General features: G+C 47.0%; 1 protein-coding gene across 7 annotated transcripts in view; it reads right to left on the reverse strand.

Annotated features, from left to right (window-relative positions):
* Nucleotides 1–19,082, reverse strand: part of LOC147463336 (uncharacterized) — a 134,645-nt gene extending 115,563 nt beyond the window's left edge. For all 7 annotated transcript variants that reach the window (XR_015185060.1, XR_015185059.1, XM_086488174.1 and 4 more), the window contains exon 1: nt 18,970–19,082. The gene's annotated coding sequence lies outside the window, so the exon portion shown is untranslated. The remainder of the gene's footprint in view (nt 1–18,969) is intronic.
* Between the last annotated feature and the right edge of the window lie 1,255 nt (nt 19,083–20,337).

The following is a 20,337-nucleotide window of genomic DNA, read 5'->3' on the forward strand; positions in this document are numbered from 1 at the left end:
AGAAACTTACATATAGGACTGCAGTCACATAAGCACACATTCACACAGAGAGCTGTTTAATACAGAGCGCGATGTTGAAGAGCAGTTCTTGAAAGGGGTGAGACAGATGGAGGTAGTCAGGTCGTGTGGAGATCGCAGAACGCAGACTAACGTATGACTGCACTCGATAGGTTGAGACAGAGGGAAGTTGAGGACAAACATACGAGAATTAGAGATAAGTGGCGAGGAGAGTGGGGTAGGGGCGAGGGAATTACAGATAGGGGCGAGGATAGGTTGAAGTTCAGATAGGGGCGAGAGGGAGTAGGATAGGGAGGATAGGGGCGAGGGTTGAGGGTAGAGGCGAGGGCGAGGATAGGTTGAAGTACAGGATAGGGGCGAGGGTTGAGGGTAGGGGCGAGAGGGGTAAGTTATGGGCGAGAGAGGGTATGGAGGGGTGAGGGGGATTGGATAGGGGCTAGAGGTTGACAGTAGGGGCGAGAGGGGTAGGGTATGGGCGAGGGGGTAGGGAGGGGCGAGGGGGATTGGATGGGGCTAGTAGAGACGGTAGGGGCGAGAGATGGTAGGGAGGGGCGAGTGAATTAGATAGGGGCGAGAGGGTAGGGAGAGGCAAGGGGGATTGGATGGGGCTAGAGGAGAGGGTAGGGGAGAGAGATGGTAGGGAGGGGCAAGTGAATTAGGAAGGGGCGAGAGAGGGTAGGGAGTGACGAGGGGATTCTGCAACTGTAGGTTGTACCTTCAGAGGCACCTTGTCTACTATGCCCACTGGATAGACTGTCCTTTGGTCGGCCAATGTAATAGTGAATGGAGTAGGACGGGTAGGCTGCAGACCTAAAGCGAACATAGTGAACTCACACATCAGATTGATCCCAGATCCACCATCGACTATGACGCCGGAGAATTGGTGCCCAAGAATAGATACAGTGAGACAAGGACTTTTGTAATCGGTGAGAGGAGCGGCTGGATAAGAAATCATGTAAGTCTTTGAGGGCTGTACGGGGAGGTGCCCGCCACTAGGCCCTGCACCCGGGTACAGAGATTGAATGACTGAAAGGGTGTCACTTCGAGCCGGAGCATATCGTAAAGTGACACTTGCTAAAAGGTGTTTTTCAAGATGGCTTCTACTATGGGCTTGGTTCCTTCGATCTGGGCGAACTTTGACCTGTTGCAAGTCAGCCATTGCTTCCAAGAAGGCTCCATCAATGTCAGATAGCATGGAGGTTGGCCTGCTCTTAGCACCAATGAAGGGCTCGTCAGTTGGGTTAGGTAGGCAAGGTTGTGGAAGTAGAGATGGACGAGATGGACTTGTTGGCAAGCTGAGACCAAGAGCTGCTCGTGCCGAGTGAGGACACCAGCAAGCTCCGCCACAACACTTGTTGTGGCCTGACCGCATGAGTAGCGGGTGATGGCTGAGGGATGGAGTTCATTGCAATGAGATTGATCTTCACGAATGTGAATTCTTGTTAGTTTCTGAGTTGAGCCTAAAGACGAGGATTCCCTTTGCTTGGGACAATCCTTACTGCAATGATCCTTAGACTCGGGGCAATGACGGCAAGGAGGAGACCCTTCACGTAAAGGACACTTACTTTGGTCATGCCCATATTCTCCGCATCTGTAGCATAAGATGGCCCGATTTGATGGACGAAACGGGGGACGAGGTGGTCTCTGCTCCTGTTGCATGGAGTTGAAGGTTGAGGTGTAGAAGCTCTGAGGGGCCGAGGGAGCATGAGTATGATAAAAACTTTGAGACGGAAAAGTACTTGACATACCTTGGACAATAGGGGTATTGAGCAAAGGTGGCATGTAATTTGGATGGCCATAGGGGGAAACCATGTTGGATGTCAGTGCTAACCCTTGTTGAAGAGTAGGACCAAGACTTTGTTGTATTTGCTGCAATCCCTTGATGTAGTAGCAATCCTTGTCTTCATGTCCAGACTTTTCGCATAAGTGGCATAAAGCGCGAAGGGGGCAGTCCTATGGAGGGTGTCCTGGAGAGCGGCATGAGCTACACCATACCATACCTTAGTCTCCTGCTAAGACCTAAGCTCTTCTAGCTCTCTCTTGATTTGGTCCAAAGCCTCGTGATATGGGGGCTTCTCCCGTCTAAGAGAGATTGATTTCTCCTCCTGAAGAGCGCGCTGTAACTTTAGGGCTTTAAGTTCCCTACGTAAAGAAGTCAAGGGGTCAAATGGACTTTCCAAGAGTACAAAGGCAGTCTCGACCTGAGAAGAGTCGGTAAACAGCTTCCTTGCCCCCTCTATCCTAGTAGCAGCAGCAACAAAATCCTCTAGGTTGGCGTCAGGTCGGAGATTCTCTCTAAGTTTTTATTGAGAAGTCTTTGGAAGAGCCTTCTCTACCCATTTCTTGACCATAAACTCACCTGGTTGCTGAGGAAGCTTGGCGACCGGAGACTTTGTTCTGGCCATGAGTTCTGCAGAAGTCTCTTTGGGCTGAAGCATCAAGTTGGCCAACTCATCCAAAACCTTTTCTTGGAAGTCCCCTGGTCTGAAAGCTTCACAAAATTGTTGTCTTAATGTGTCCCAAGTAGTAGAGTGGTTTTCAGCAAACTGACTGTCCGAGCCGCTGGGTTGATAGAGATGGATACTACGGAGCTCGGACTTAATCGCAGCTCACAAGATGAGGAGTACACAGAGTATGGCAGTTATCTACTGGAGATGGAGACAGCACATGGACTATCCATTCTGAAGGGCTTGGGGAAATATCAGACATCCAATTTTTTTACGGGCTTCTCACAGAATGGAGCCAGCAAGGTAGATTATGTGCTAGCCCAAATAGACTCCATCCCACGTATCTAGGATCTCACAATGGGGCCTCGGCCTATTGGGGTAGTAGCAGATTATCCAATCATATCCTTTTCAATGGAGTTCCGCTACAAACGAATGGAGTCTACACATCAGAGATATATAGACTTCTGAGTATGGAGGATCCATGGGGGTCTTTGGGAGAGCTCACTCGGATCTTCATGGAGACTCTACACGGAGCTACTGCAACATCTTTTCCCCATGGCCAGCCCGCAGTGTGATGAAAATCTGAGAGCATGCCCAAGAACAGGTGGAATGATGAGGGATGCAAAGAGATGAGAGCTCAGTTACAGAGAGAGGTTGCTACTGGGGTGACCACTCACAGATAGTCACGTATCCTCTTCCAAGGCCTTGTGCGAAGGAAGAAGCGAGCATCCTTGGCCCAGCTTGAGAGAGACATGTACCAGCTGTTCTTGAGTAAGGCTTCGGGGGAGGGCATGGAGGATGCTTCAGGAGTGTTCCACACCTATCGCTATTACCTCTCCTGAGACTTGCGGGGAGTATGCAACCACCTCATTATACACCATGCCAAATCAGGCCCTTTGCCAAATCCCCCACAGCCATGCCACCCACTTGTACCCTTCTTTACCACAAAAATGGTAAAGAAATCCATTGACAAGCTGAGCATGAGATCACTGGAACGTAAAGGATTAGTAGAAGAGCACTTCATACATGCCAGGTACACGGTCACAGCTAGCTCTCATGTTTGACAGAGCTATGTGTGAGGGATTTCCTGACACTCGGAGTATGTCCACGATCACGCCAAAATTCAAGTCTGGTGATCCCAATTTGCCCAATAACTATCACACTATTATGGTTGGTCACTCGCTGGCCAAACTCTATCCGAGAACCAAACCGATGCATAGACTGCAGGCCATAGTTACCCGAAACGCGGAACAGGAACGGTGACGGGATCCCTGCGGAACGGGGGAACGGCTAGGGGTCCGGAACGGGAACGGCGCAGAACGGGAGGTATAAAAAACACCCAAATAGTGCATTTTTTAGCTCCTTGTGTTTAAATACAAGGAGTATTAGAGTGCTTTGATTGTAATACTCACAAAAAACTCGTTTTGAAGACCATTCAACCTTGCTATGACTAGATGATGATGATGAGAGAGAGAGAGAGAGAGGGAGAGACTCGAGAGAGTGAGAGGGAGAGGGAGAGATTTGAGAGAGTGGGAGGGAGAGGAAGAGAGCTTGAAGGCGTGAAGCCTTGAGCCTTGAGAGAGTGAGTCTTGAGAGGGAGAGATCTTGAGAGTGTGAGAGGGAAATTGCTAGAGCCTTGAGGATTAGCTTGTGGAGAGAAAGGGGGAGGGGGGTGCATTTTATGAGTCCTTGAGGCCTTGCACACTTCAAAAAGAAGCCCAAACATTTACTTCAATTTTTTCAATTTTTGCCAAATTTGTTTGTAGCCGTTGGTCGTTCCAGGGGCATTCCGGAACGTTCCGGGGGCGTTCCGGAACGTTCTGGAACGGCCGTTCCGGTTTGCACTGGCCACCCGGAACGTCAAACGTTTCAGGACGTTTCGGAACGTTCGGGAAGGGAACTGCCCCCCGGAACGCCGGAACGGGGGCTAGGGGGCGTTCCCCGGTAACTCTGCTGCAGGCTTTGGGAGTATCCCGTGAGGTAATACGGGATATTATGGCACTCTGAAACTGTGATGGGACAAGTACAGAGCTCAAAGGTTTATCACAGCAAGTTCAATCCAATATAGGAGTGAAACAGGGACCCACCCTCCCTGGATTATATATTGATGAGATCTCGACTACATTGGGAGCTCAAGAGACAGAGGAGCCAACTGCTGGCACTTGGATATCACTATTATTGTATGCTGATGATATTGTGCTTATAGGAGACTCCCCAAAGGGTATGCAGAAGCACCTCGAGGCCTTGCACCCTTTTGCGCAAGACAGTGGTTTGTCAATGAATCTAGGTAAAACCAAGGACATGGTGTTAAACACCACAGCACATTGGGTCAGGAGATCAGCACCTAAATTCTTATAGGGACAGGAGACTATGGAGTATGTGCATTTATAAACCTACCGTGGACTGGTCGTTAGTGGGCCCGTTTTCTCCTTGAGAGAGGCAACAGAGGCAAGGTTGACTAGAGGATATGCATCATTGAGCGGACTAGAGAGGATGTTTGCACAGGTGCAATTCCAGGAGTATGTGCATTTATAAACCTACCTTGGAGTGGTCGTTAGTGGGCCCATTTCCTCCTTGAGAGGGGCAACAGAGGCAAGGCTGACTAGAGGATATGCATCATTGAGCGGACTAGAGAGGATGTGTGCACAGGTGCAATTCCAGGAGCCACGGACTAAGTTGTGGCTTTTTGGAACTTTGGTCACATCAGCCATACTCTATGGTGTACATAATGTGGAGGCCCAGCTTAATTCATCACAGCAAATCAGGACACACATATGAGAGATGGAGATCGATAGAGCGACCGTTGATATCCATGATCCCTAGGATGATTAGGGCTAAGGCCTCAGTCCCGCATGAGATCATCTGAGCAGAGATGGCAGCACCATTGATTGTAGTTGAGGCCTTATCTAGATCAGTATCGTTTCTGTCACAAATTGCTGATGTGTCAAGCCACTAAAGACCTGAGCCGACTTGCAGATCCCAACTGAGGGACCTAAACCCTAAGAGAAGCAGTAGCAGAAGAAGTTTTACCAACTTACAAAGTCTTGCCGTGTGGCCCAAATTTTTTTAGAAAGCTCCCACCAACTTATGGGACCCCGTCCCCGATGGGGCCTAAGGGCCTTAGGGCATTAAAATAATAGAGCAAGACCCACACACACACACACAATCTGTTGCATAAAAAATGCTGGCGTGGCAGCCATACATACGCCCTCGATTAGCGCTGGCAGTGCCACGTGGCAGCTTGCACGGAATTCTGCGTTTCACGCTGGTGGCTGAAGATGTGGCAAGCTGTACGGAATTCCTTGAAATTGCGCTGGCTGCTTTTGGGAGGCCAGATGCTTTCAAAAATGGATGCTTTTCATGTACAGCTTTTCCAAGGCCAAGGGCCTTTAAATGCGTGCCTAGGGCCCACCCTCTGGTAATTTTCCCACGTGGGAGTGCAGAGCAGAGGGGTTCCGGCATTGTACTGAGATCAAGCAATATAAAGAAATACCGAAAGGGGCTCCACGGTTTGGGGCCAATGCTCTCTTGGGGTGGAATTCCGCCACTCCCCGTGTCGTGTGTCGTGCACTCTCTCTCTCAGCCCACTTGTTTTGAAGTGTTTGAAGTTGTCTCATCTATTCTTTTCCATTGGGCACGTGGTGCCTTCCCGCTACAGTGGTATCAGAGCTTCAGGCGTGTGCTTTTCTAAAAGCATACTCGTCCTTAAGAGCAGACAGAGCAAGACGGCGCTTCCAGATTTTACATTAAAATTTGCACTGAAAGTGACACATGGCAGCTTAAAGAATTCCCTATTTCACACTGGTGGCTAATGATGTGGCAGGCTGTACAAAATTCCCTGAAATTGTGTTGGCTGCTTCTGGGAGGCCAGATGCTTCTAGGATTGGATGCTTTTTATGTACCGCTTTCCAAGGCCAAGGGCCTTTAAATACGTGCCTAGGGCCCACTCTCTGGCAATTTTTCCACGTGGGAGTGCAGGGCAGAGGGGTTCCGGCGTTGCTGAGATCAAGCAATATAAAGAAATACCAAAAGGGGTGCCAGGGTTTGATGCCAGTGCTCGCTTGTGGTGGAATTCTGCCACTCCCCGTGTCACGGGTCATGCACCCTCTCTCTCAGTTCAGTTGTTTTGAAGTGTTTGAAGTTGTCTCGTCTATTCTTTTACGTTGGCACGTGGTGCCTTCCCGCTACAGTTTCTCCACAATATAAGGACGCTGCCCCGAGATAGATATTCTCGACTTGCTCTTGAGTCTTGTCACAACTTTGTGACATGGCAAGTTCTCAACTTAAAAGATTGGCCAAGTGGAAGAGGGGGGGGGGGGGGGGGGGGGGGGGGGTTAGGGTTTATAAACCTAACCCCATCAACTTGCATATATGCGCCAAGGGACCTAAACCCTTTAAAAACAAAGCTTGGACCCCAAATTGCGTAGGTATGCTGATGTGGCACCTCCATACGGCTGACACGGATTTTGCGCGACGCTCTTTATGCTGGCAGCTTTTGGGCGCAGGGCTTTTAAGTGGCAGCTTTTGAGAACACCAGCTTTTGGGGGCACCAACTTTTGGGCCTCTTGCACTCTTTATAAGAGTTGTGAGTGCCTCTCTCTCTCTCTCTCTCTCTCTCTCTCTCTCTCAGATTAGCTTGGGAGCAATCATGGCGAGAGGACCCTCGTACATTGTACCTTTGTGAAGCAATAATAAAGAAATATCAGAAGAGGCGCCAAGTCTTTGGGGTAAGTGCGTCTAGAAGCGGAACTCCGCCGCTTTGTTCGTCTCTCTCTCTCTCTCTCTCTCTCTCTCTCTCTCTCTCTCTCTCTCTCTCTCTCTCTCTCTCTCTCTCTCAGTTTAGTTGTTTGCAGTTTTCTCACATGTGTTGATGTAGATCTTCAGCTTGAAGTGTCCAAGTCTATTAAAGTGGTATCAAAGCTCAGGTGATTCTTCTACTATGGAGGATCCAATCCCTTTTCCCACAACATACATGAATTCTCGCAGTGAATCCGGTGAAGAAAGAGCTGTTCCACCGACTCTCCGACTTCGTGAGGATGAAGTCAACCCCAACCCTAATGGGGGATTAGCAGATACCAACAGAACTTCTAACGGGGGCAGACCTTCCTCCAAGGAATATGGGAAAGAGCATGGATGTAGATATGGCCAAGCTAGCTAGCTCGCTCTGAGGGTCTGTGAGGCAACGAGTCGTCCTAGCAGCCTAGAAGATGAAGGCGCCGACACCCTGCGGCTCTCTCTCTCTCTCTCTCTCTCTCTCTCTCTCTCTCTCTCTGCGGGTCTGTGAGGCAGAGTAAGACCAGCGTGAGGAGCGGTCGACTGTGCAGGCCTGCACAGGAAAGCCTTGCGAACGGGAGGAGGAAAGGCAGGTGAGCGCGAAAGCTGAGGGAAGAGAAACGCGATAGGGGGGCAGGCCACATGGTGATGGCGCAAGGGTACAGGGCAGCAGGGAGCACGATCACGAGCCATCTCTCTCTCTCTCTCTCTATCGCGCTGTTTCTCTCTGTCTCTATCGCTCTCTGTTTTTTAACCCTTTAACTTTTTAGGCTTTTAATTTTTTAACGTACTATCTTTTTAACCCTTTTTTAACTCTATCGTTTTTTTAATTTTAACTCTATCGTGCTGCCCCTCTCTCTCTCTCTCTCTCTCTCTCTCTCTCTCTCTCTCTCTCTCTCTCTCCTCAGATACCCCACTACCTACACTCAGTTCAGTTTTGTATCAGTTTTTGTTTCATTTGTCTTTCCGATAGACGGATGACATACACACCATGTACATTTGATTTGTCTCATAGGCCGATTTCGGCCTGACATAGACGTTAAAAATCTTTCTTTCTTTCTTCTTTCTTTCTCTCTCTCTCTCTCTCCCCCCTACCCCGCGCGCTGTCCCACCCCGCCCCCCCCCCCCCCCCGGTTTAACTCTATCGTGCTCTCTCTCTCTCTCTCTCTCTCTCTCTCTCTCTCTCTCTCTCTCTCTCTCTCTCTCTCTCTCTCTCTCTCTCTCTCTCGGCCGCACGAGGGCCGTACGCACACACGCTCTCTCTGCAAGCTCTTCTACATGTAGGACTTCCTCACCGTAATACCCTACCCCACATTTGTGGCTCGGGTTCGATGGATCCGCCTACCGAAGGGGAAGGGCCAGGTGTAGATAGCTACACCACCCCCAAAAAAACAACAGCTACATTTAAACAGAGAAACAGAGATATTGTACTATCACCAGGATCCTTACGAGTGGGGAAAACCTCCAGGATACATGATGAGCTAATGATGGAGAAGTTCCAGGTAATGCTCAAATCAGAGCTAAACTATATGAGGGATGACATCAGGAAGGAAATGCACGCGAACGCTGAGAGCTACAGGAACTCCATGTATGGAGACATGATGAGAGAACTAAGGAGAGAGATCCGGGGGATACAGAACGAGGAGATTCAGAGCTTGAAAACGGAATTACGAAACCTAATCAAGGCCGAAGTAAATGTAACAGAATGCGTTATGCAAAAGAAAATCGATGAGGCAGTAGCAAGTTTTGAAGCATGGAGAACAAATATGGAAAAGCAAATGGGGGAAAAAGATGCAATAATTGAGGAGCTAAAAGGAGAACTTACGGCTTGCAAATCTGTAACTAAGGAGAAGGGAGACGACCAACCTTCGGTGCTGAAGGAGCTCGAGGACATGAAGGATCAGATGAAAGCTATACGGGAAGGAGATGAACAGAAATCGAAAACGGCATCTTCATGGGCGGAACGTCTTTGTAAGACACAAGAAAAGGTTGATGAAGCAGAGAAATGGATTGAGGATGCGAAGAAAGAGAAGGCCCAGATGCCCGATACCACACCTACCTCCACTATTATTAATATGACCATTGAGGAAGAGCAGAAAAGGAAGAATCGGGCTCTACATGTGCGGGTCACAGGGGTCAAAGACAAAGAGAATGTAGATGAAGAAGTGAAGGAACTGCTACAACGCATGGGCATCACAGAGCCCACTCACACAAGTGCATGGAGAGTGGGCAAGAAAGGAATCGATGTGAGGGAAACGTAAAGGATAGGGCACTTATTCTCCGCTTCCCGAATATAGAAATAAGGAAAGAATTTCTAAAGAAGAGGCCAACTCTTAAGAAAACCGGTATTTTCTTGGGAGATGACCTTACATTGGCACAAGTGGCACACATGCAAGAGTTGATGCCAGAGATCAGGGCAGCAAGAGAAAAGGGGAAAATCGCCTTTTATAGAGGAGGGAAAGTAGTGGTTCTGGAAAAGCGCTCAGCATGACGGTGCAAGACCTATGGGGCGACGCTCCGGATAGCGGCGTGGAATTGTAATGGATCGTATAGGCTAGATGTAGGTGCCTTTGAAGACAGCTTTAGGGACAGAGACATAGTTTTCTACTCAGAGACACACCAGATACCGGGACAGCGTATGCCACATGTGAAGGGTTATTTATGGGAAACAGTTGGTCGACCAGACAAAAGATCTCTACGGGGTAGCCGGGGTTCAGGAGGAGTAGCAGTCTTATTTAAAGAAGAGCTGAAACCACTACTACAGATCATCAGGAAAGATGAACAAGCAAGGTATATGTGGGTGAGAATGAGAGCCAAGACAGGTAGATTTCTATATATCGCTATATGCTACTTCCCTCCAAGTACATCAGTCTACTCCTCACCTAAAGGACGGTCCCCTTTCTCCATATTGAGTAATGACATATGGGAGTTTTCTAGAGATGGAGACATCATTCTCTTAGGAGACTTTAATGCTAGAACGGCCAACTCTCAAGCAGTATTCTATGATACCTCTGAGGAAATGCTCAAAGAAGTGGATTTATCACAGAGGGGGCTTACTAGAAACTCACAGGATAAAGAACACACTGAATATGGTAGACATCTCATGGAGATGGCAACTACACATGGTTTAGCCATACTTAATTTCCCTTTATCTGGGGGATTCACATGCTTCCCGCACAGGCATGGGGCCAGCACAGTGGATTATGTCATGACTTCACCAAGCTTTCTTTCTAGTATCGAGGACTTTAAGGTGGGACCCAGACCAGTTGGAATTGCAGTGGATCATGCTCTCTGACCTTATCAATCTCCTTCCAATACAATGCCTCTCAAGTACCAAGGAAGAAGACACACACAAGATATACTTTCACACAAGAGACTGATTCAGTCTATGTGGCAAAGATCTATAATAGGATGTGGGCAGCCGAGCCAGTATATACTGTAGAGGAGATTACTTCTCAGTTAACAGAGATACTACATGGAGCAGCACAAGAGGCATACCCACATACTCAACCTGATCCAAAGAGAGGATCTGGGAACATGCCTCAGAACAGTTGGTATGACGAGGAATGCAGAGAGACGAGAACCCAGGTACAAAAAGAGCTTACACTTGGGATCATCACATATAAGCAGTCTCGGATTGCTCTTCGGCGTATAGTACCTCGCAAGAAAAGGGCATTTTTAGCCAAACTGGAGAAGGATTTATATCAGCTTTTCTTGAGTCAGGACTCACATGAGGCCTGGCACTTATTTCACGAGCACTCACCGCCTCCGACGATTACTTCTCCTGTAATTTGGGGTCAATATGTAACATCATTATATATGGTATCTGGACAGCCTCCACTACCAGATCCGCTAGAGCCATGCCCTGCTACTAGTACTTTCTTTACTACGGAAATGGTGGAAAAAGCCATTGATAAGATGAAGACAAGAAGAGCATATGATCATGAGGGTCTAGTAGCAGAACATTTGATTCATGCAAGGGATCTACTTTCAGAAGTCCTTGCTCGTCTGTTTAATCGGGTCATGTGTGAAGGATTACCTGAATCTTGGAAATTATCTACTATCGTACCTATTTTCAAGTCAGGGGATTCTATGATACCCGGGAACTACCGTACCATTATGGTGGGTCACACATTGACCCGACTGTACGCATCCATTCTGGAACAAAAACTGAGTAGATGGCAGAGAATGAGGGCATAAGGGCAACAGGACAAGCTGGATTCAGGAGGGGTTATTCCACTCTAGATCATATTCTTACGCTCAGAGCCATTATTGAGGAAGGAAGACCAAGCGGGAGAAGGATGTATTGTTGCTTTGTGGATTTTCGGAAAGCTTTTGATATAGTACCAAGGGCCAGATTGATGCGCAGGATGCAAGAGTTAGGGGTCCCCAAAGAGATTATCTGGGGGATCATGGCCTTATATGGGTCAGTAACTGGTTATGTACGTACTCCAGAAGGGGATTCCGACATTGTTCATTCCACCGTTGGAGTAAAGCAGGGATGCCCATTGTCCCCTACTTTATTTGGTATGTATATAGATGAGGTATCAGATTACATTGATAGAGAGGGTGACAGAGGTGCTCAACTTGCAGGGTCATGGATCCCTTTGTTGTTGTATGCAGATGATATTGTATTGATAGCAGAATCACCAGATGGAATGCAGAGGCAGTTAGATGCATTACATAAATTCGCGGAGGACAGCGGACTGTCGGTGAATTTGGGTAAAACCAAAGTTATGGTGTTTAACACCACACCGCAGTGGGTTAGGAGATCAGCACCTACATTTGCATATGGCCAGGATAAAGTAGAGTACACAGATGCATACACATACCTTGGTGTGGTATTTGCAGGACCGAAGTTTACTCTTAAGAAAGCAGCAGAGGCTAGATTGTCCAGATTCTCTGCGTCCTTGGGAGGGTTGGAGAGGATGTGTTCACAAGTGCAATTTCAGGAACCACGAACAAAACTTTGGCTCTTTGATACTGTGGTGGCTTCGGCTATGCTCTATGGGGTCCAGATTTGGGGACCATCTGTGGATCAGGATAATTGGAAGCCAATGGAGAGACCTTTGGTATCTATGATTTCCCGAATGATTAGAGCCAAGGCCTCCGTACCACACGCGATTATCCGAGCGGAACTAGCTGCCCCTCCGATAGAAATTGAAGCTCTTACCAGATCAGTGTCCTTTATACATGGTTGTGGATACAAATAATTGCCGCTATACCAGATTGGCCCTCGAATCCTCTCGACAGTTAGCAATGAAAGGGGATACATCATGCTGGTATGCGCAACTGTCTTCGTGGTTTCAGAGACACGGGTTCAGAAAGAAAAGATTACCCCCCTTCCAATACTCTCTTGCGGCTCCATCACTGGCAATTACACGAAAGGAGATTAATAAAATCATCCGTCAGGATCTTATACAGTTGGATACTAAGAGGACATGGGTAGACCCTACACAAGAATTGGGCACGAAGATGGCCGACTACAAAGAAAACTTCCTACAGCTATCTGAAGATGGATTTGTGATTCGCCCGAGCTACATGGATACCCACCTGTCTCATGGTTTGAGATGTGCTATTGGTCAGATTCGTACATCCTCACACCAGCTGGAAATTGAATTTGGCAGATTTAGGGGAATCCCACCTGAGAGCAGAATTTGCAAGTTATGCGGAATGGAACCGGAGACAGAATAGCACTACATATGCCATTGCACCGTATACTATGAGATACGTGGGCGTTTCCATTGCCTATTTAAAGAAGGCTTTGGACCTCTAGATAAAGTCATGCAATACCAAGATCACAGATGCTTAGGCTTGTACCTACTGGAAATACATTGGCACAGGGATAATCTAATGAGAAGACAAAGAGCACTACAGCCTTAGAGGCAGATCACAGATTTCTTCGGATCGAGAGAAGCAGGAGGGGAAGGAGAAGCAAGAGACCAGCAACCAGCACAAAGGAGTACCCACATCCATACCAAAGGCACCCTCATTGACAGGGCGATTGAGCTTAGGAAATCGAGACGACCACGACCGAGATGCAGAAGCACACTTCACCGGAGGAGACTACAACAAAGGATTAGAAGCATTCTAGCCAGACAGCCAGAATGCTCCTAAGAAGTTTATTCAATACTTTGTATTTAGTTTTTCACATTTATTTTCACACTTTCACACTTTTCACACTTAGTACTTTAGTACTAAGGTACCCAGACTTTGTAACAGATTCACCACTTTTGTATCAGTTTGGTCTCATAGGTCATTCTGACCTTTTTGAAGACGTTAATATAACATTTCATTTCATTTCATTTTCTCTCTCTCTCTCTCTCTCTCTCTCTCTCTCTCTCTCTCTCTCTCTCTCTCTCTCAGTTTAGCTGTTTGCAGTTTTCTCACATGTGTTGATGTAGATCTTCAGCTTGAAGTGTCCAAGTCTATTAAAGTGGTATCAAAGCTCAAGTGATTCTTCTACTATGGAGAATCCAATCCCTTTTCCCACAACATACATGAATTCTCGCAGTGAATCCGGTGAAGAAAGAGCTGTTCCACCGACTCTCCGACTTCGTGAGGATGAAGTCAACCCCAACCCTAATGGGGGATTAGCAGATACCAACGGAACTTCTAACGGGGGCAGACCTTCCTCCAAGGAATATGGGAAAGAGCATGGCCCATACCCGACCTGGAGATCTCGATAGCGTCAAGTTGACACTTGTGCCAAAAGAATGATCAAGTACTCAAGGACCCAAAGTAAGCACCCGCTTGACGAGGTTCGTTCACGATGGCGCGATGCCACTCTTCCTCTCTCAAGTCTACTATGAAGAAGAAAGCATATCCGAGTGCAAAAAAGCAAAAGTTGTACTCGCAAAAAGAATTTGATGACACCCTTGAGCACAGGGTCGGCAAATTGATGAAGACAATGAAGAGTTCTCAGAAGAAGATCCATTCAGTAGATTACCCCAGCTATTTGGGTCAAAATTCTACTTTGAGGATGATCCCAGTTCTCTTTCTTCGAGGATGATCCTAGTTCTCCTCTTTCTTCGACTCCAGCGAGGAGGACAGGAAGCTCCGAAAGCGGAGAAAGACTCAGAAGAACAAGAGAAGCAAGAAAACCAAGAAAATCAGATCCCACAAAAAGTCTAGAAGGCACTGCAAGCATTCTGACAATTCCGACGAGGATAAGCCATCGTCTAACGGTTCTGACTCTGACAAGCCAATGTACGGGAAGAAGAGAAGACAGTTCCACTATCTAAATCAGTATGCAAGAAGACCAAGGATTTCAAGGAGGGTGGGCAAGCACTCAAGTTTGACACGTTTTCATGCTACAAGGACAGCTATCGAGCCCTTGCATTCATACAGCAGTTTGACATGTCTTTTCGGGAGGCCGTTTCTCAGAACATTCCAAAGTACGAAGGGCAGCTTCTTATCTGAAAAGTAACGCCTAAACAAGGTGGTCTACCCTACTGTTGCGCACGGAAGCACCTACAAAATTCAGACACGTCTTCACTTCAGCATGGCTTATAGAAGTGTATGAGGAGGATGTCATCACGGCTTGACATCATCTGCAGATGACAAAAGAAGATGCCTTGGGTACTTATTGCTAGAGGTTTTGGGATACTTTTCTACCAGTAGCCTCATCAAAAAAAAGAGGGCGGGACAACAAGTGGGGACGGGAAGCCCAAAAATGGGCGTCCCCTGTAACTATGAGCAACCCCTCTGCGTTTAACATTCAAAGTGACAATATGTAGATCCAATGATGAATCTGAATCCTCAAAGGCATACATCAACCGTGTCAAACAACAAAAAGACTAAGGATCAATGTCGAGCCCTCTTGATCCCTGGCCGAAGCCATGGAACAAGAGCTAATGCATAGTTGCCACGGAGTTTCGAAACGTTTCGTTTGAAACGAGTTTCGAAGCGGTTTTGTCCGAGAAAGAAACGCCAAAACAGAAGTTTCGTGCAAACTAAAGAAATGTACGTAAGTTTAAGTGGTATAAGCTGAGATCTTAGACATGAAAAAGAGGGAAAATATGACTAACTTTCATCATTAGAAGCAAGACAGAAGCTACATTTATGAGATTGAGGATTTCATGACATTAAAAAATCAACACTATAGCCTGACGTGCGAAAACTTACAAGCCTTGACTTTACCTTTGAAACATCCAAACTCATACAGAAACGTTTCTAAAACGTTTCGTAGGTTTCATGAGTGAAGAAACGCGTTTCTTGGCAACACTGAGCTAATGGAAGCACATCCTCATCATATGATAGTGATCGTGGGCGCTATCCTCAAGCAAAGGAGCAAGTAGCTGTAAATCAAGAACCAAAGTAGTATGAAGAGCATCCCAGTGTGGAAACTCCTACCAACTCTAACCGTACTAGCATGGTGCGAGGGATCACAGATGTATAGTCCACATACTGGACCATTGGTAAACAGTAACAATCCTTTGTGTGGAGCCACTGTATAGCTCCTATACTTTGTGCAAGCCTGTCAGTAGTAATGCATGAATGCAGCTTGCCCAAGTTTGGATAGCCTGCAAATTATGTCGTAGAACAAAATCCATGACTGAAACCTTTGTCCATGTCTCCGTGCCAGCAAAAGGTAGGGAGAAGGAGAGCATGGGACTATGCCTACTACCTAGAATAGAGCGTGCCTTCTGGGCACGCCATAAAATGTACTACCGAGGACCAATGCTATCACCACTATACTCAGCTCTAGAAAATTGCCAAGCTACCAATGCATTAGCTATGAAGGATCGAGGAACATAAGGGGGGGGTAGCGCACACAATAGAGGTGGAGAGGATGGAGTGGCATGGGTGAGGGTGGGTGGACTAGGGTGGGAGGCAGGTGGTGAGGGTGCTGCAATGCCACTGGGTGGAGGCGGAAGGGGGGGAGGGACTTGTGAAGATGGCAGAGGTGGGACGTCAGTCTCCATAGCTAAAGTGTAAGGTAGCCCTGGGCGGATGCCGTGAAGTAGAGGATATGTCTGGTAGTGGCTGGTCCGGTGGAGTAGCTAAAACGTGTGAGATTGTTGCAGACACAGGTTGTCGAGGTGGTGGGTGTGGTGTTGCAGGATGTTGTGCCCTCTGAAAGGCATGACGGCAAAGGGCCTTCAGTCAACCAAAATGTGTGCAGAATATTGTCTTTGTGCACCTAGGTGATGTGAATCTAAAAGTGAAGAGATTTAGTAAGTCAAGACATCCGTGAGGGATCAGCGCGATTTGGATGTGATTGCTAAATAATTCATAAATATCATGATTCATATTTGAGAACTCAACAAGGATAATGATATGAATGTGATTGTACTTGTTTAGTCTCTGGGTAATAGGCCTTTGTACATCCCAAACGGTCTCTTTGTAGACAGTATATAGCCACTTTTTGTGCCAAACAAAAAGAGTGATCGCCTTCGATTACGCCTGCAAAACAGACCATGAACAACTCTATGCACACATGCATTTTTGACTAAGCAAACCATGCACTAGCAGAAATACACATGTCAGAGGCACATATCTTCCAATGCTGCACCAAGTGTGCTTCTCAAACCGAGCCTTATTTGCTTAATGTTGCACCCTATAGGCTGCCCAAACTAAGCTACATATCTTCTGAATGATGCACCCTGTGTGCTGCCCAAACTGAGCCACATAGTTGCCTAATGTTGCACCCTATGGTGCCCAAACAGAGCCACATGTCTGCCTCAAATGGGTCTAGCTGGCCTGCGCCAGTTTGGTCCCCCAAGCTGGCTTGCAATGAGGAATCGAGGCTAGTATACAGGCATGCAAATGTTCCGGCTCAGCAGCTGCAGCCACCCAACATCAATAGTGGCCAGGTTTTGGCACACACTCAAGCATACTACACTTCCAGCAGATTGTGGTTCCACAGTCCCAAAGTGACAGAAGACTGGCTGCTCATGCTGCTAGCTGAAGCGGATACGCAGCAGCTAGATGCCTCAGAATGAAGCTTTCAACCATTAGGCAATGACTGCCCCAAGCTTGCGATACTGAAACGGACAGAACACCCCTCAATCAGCTAGTAATACCATGCAAAGAGCTTCTGTGGAGCAGCCAGATTTTTGTAGCAAGACACTCTCATCACGGTGAACGAAGAAATGCCCCAGGGGATTCACTAGCTCCCTGGTCTGACCCTAGTTCCGACCCATGGCTTCTTTGGTCAACAAAATACCCAAAAACAATGGAGGCTGCTGTCCAATGGTTCCCATTCTCCTTTCTCTTCTTTCTCAGTGATCTTACCAGCCTGGCTGTGCCAAGAGGGCTGCTAGCATTCCCAAGGGGCTCCCCATGGCTGAAAACAGCTGATTTCCATCATCATGTGACTCCCGCCAACATCAAAACACCACATGCAAGATTCCATGGAAATGGGAAGTAGAAAAGACATACCAAACTCCCCACCACTGGATGGCATGTGCCCCCTTGTCCACTTCTCCCACTAGTAGCGTCCTATACCACCCTATTCAGGTTGGACCATCACAATCCCCCAAGGTTTTGTGCATGTAGCCATGTCCATGTAAGCGAGCAGGAAGCTGCTCTGATACCAATGTTATTGCTCCCAAAGGATCCATCCCCCACACATGACATGACACAAGCCAAACACCACATAGAACAACATAAAGGATAGACATCTGACTCGCCTCTCAGCCATAGAGAAGAACTAGCTCACCCCCGAGCTTGGAAGCTTGCAACGGGCCTGCAACTACTTTGGTCTAGCGCCTTACCTCAAGGACTGGTGCCCCATACCACCAGCCCACACCCTAGCTTCGGTGTCGGGCAAGCACTGCCAAGGATCTATGGTCCATCATAGATAGCTCACAAATGAGCCCAGGGTCCTCCCTTCCACTAAGGGTGTGTTACACTTTGCGCCGGTTCACACTCGTCAGACATTGCTCAAGCCCCCATCCTGATGTCTAAGGACATAATACAAGATCTCCAAGAAGCACAAAGCTGAGGGTAAAACCACTGGATTAGTAAAGGCGTCAGGATATGTGCAGACAGGGAGATTAAGAAGCTAAAGAGGTGTAGGACTCCAGGATTGGAGTGTGTATGTGTTAGAGAGAGAGAAACAGAGAATCATATTGACACCATGGAAGAGATGTACACTGATCATCCCGCTAACACTAGAATAAAGAGGCCACAAAAGTACCCACTCTTACTTATGGGACACTAATCAAGGATCTTTTTTATTTTTCTCTTATGAGAATGCAGAAACAATAAAGAAATGCTAGGAGAAGATGTGACAAAACAATGTCGGGTCAGGAAAATCAGATTTGATGGAAGATCGCACCCAAAGAGTCGGGAATGCCATCCACCAGCACCCTAACAAAAGTTTTATGCACAGTGCAAGTATGGATCACGCTTTTATGCTGCTAGAAACTACGATAAAGCACGTTGTATGTGCAAGTTGATATAAATTTCCAGTGCTTAAGCATGTGTAATCCGCTCCCTTGAACACACGTTCATCATCTTGATAGATTGTAGCTACATTCTCATGTGTATAACGTGGGGGTGGTAGACGGTGGAAGATCTGTGATTTCTGCTTAGATAAACAATACCGCGTCTACTAGTGATTTTGAGCGTTCCAAAATCAGCAGAACAATGGCATTCTATTTCTCGACTTGGGCGTCGAAAAATAGGTGTGGTCAGGCGACACGGGTGAAAAAACTCTCTCTCTCTCTCTCTCTCTCTCTCTCTCTCTCAAACACACACATGAGTGATCCACTCGCCATACCTGGTTCAGCAAGACAGCTGGAGTAGTCGAAAATGCAGAGGACGGAAGCTGCCGCGCAAGACAAGAGGATTGGGAGGGTCGCGACTATTTGCGTACCTTTGAAAGCATTTGAAAGGTGGCGACGTATAAAAGAGCACGTTATAAACTACGAGCTGATTCGCACCAAAAAAATTAAAAGGTAATCCTGATTCAAAGATTCCCTCAACAACAATAATAGAAATGGGCAATGATGAGGCACATAGATTTGCCACGGTATTGGTTGGGAAAGACGCATACAACATTGAGAGAAAGAGAGAGAGAGAGAGAACACTTTAAAGAGAGAAAAAACGCTAAAGGGAACATAAAAGGGAAAAAAAACACAAATATACCAATGTGAAGTTGACCACCTCTTTAGGGTAGAGGAGCCAGTAAAAAGACGTGTCCCTTTTTAGGGACCTATCGACCCCCAAATATAAAGACAATGATGCACGATTTCTAAGGCGTAAGACATCAATTGCAGGCGTGGTTAAATTGGCTGAGGAAAGATCTTCGTCGTTCGATTGCGTGTTCGAGTCTTGTTGGCAGTGGCGCTTGCTCCTTTGGTACCCGAATTTTTTACACAGGAATCTGTGATCAGTGCCGATCTTTGCCTGTGGAGCTTTGTTCGGGTTGCAGTTTTTGTTGGAGACTCTTGCTGCGCACCACTTTCATTTGCGCCCATCCATGCTCGAAATGTTGCAGCAGCAACAGAGCTCTCGCAATTGATGGCGCAACTTCAGCGTCTCTAAACTAGCTCCTCTACCCTATATGGACACAAAAGGTATTTTGACTTTCCACCTTTATATGTCTTTTGACTTTTCACCTTCATCTGTCTTTTCAGTTCTTCAACTCACACTTCACTTATGTTTTGAAAGAATTTTTATTTTTCTGAGATTGCGGAGACCTAATAGCAAGAACAAGAATGAACTGTTTGAACATCGAGTCCCGCCACCTAATGTTATCAAACAATTTTTCAAAACAGTAAATAGGAAAAACAAGCACTTGCTATGACATTTGATAGGAATCACTCCCCACCCCCCCCCCCCCCCCCCCCCACCCCCAAAGATAACCTAGCTCTAAGCTCATTGTATCTAACGATGCCAAATTTTCCACTATGTCATTAGACCATCAATGCGGTTCGATTATAATTGCAATGAGGACTGGTTATCTTTTTATTATGGTTCAATGTATACTTTCTACAGAAAGCTAAAGTTTTTCATCTCATGAGTCAATACAAATGTCCGGTTAGATTATGAAGATAGCTTTATAAGATGCCGCCAAACCTCATATTTGAAGGGCTTCGATCCTAGCAAACACAACCACCTCCTCTATATCCTTGCCTCACCACCA

The sequence above is a fragment of the Adiantum capillus-veneris genome, chromosome 2 (genome assembly GCF_014529385.1).
Source record: "Adiantum capillus-veneris isolate H3 chromosome 2, ASM1452938v2, whole genome shotgun sequence".
NCBI classification, from domain to species: domain Eukaryota; kingdom Viridiplantae; phylum Streptophyta; class Polypodiopsida; order Polypodiales; family Pteridaceae; genus Adiantum; species Adiantum capillus-veneris.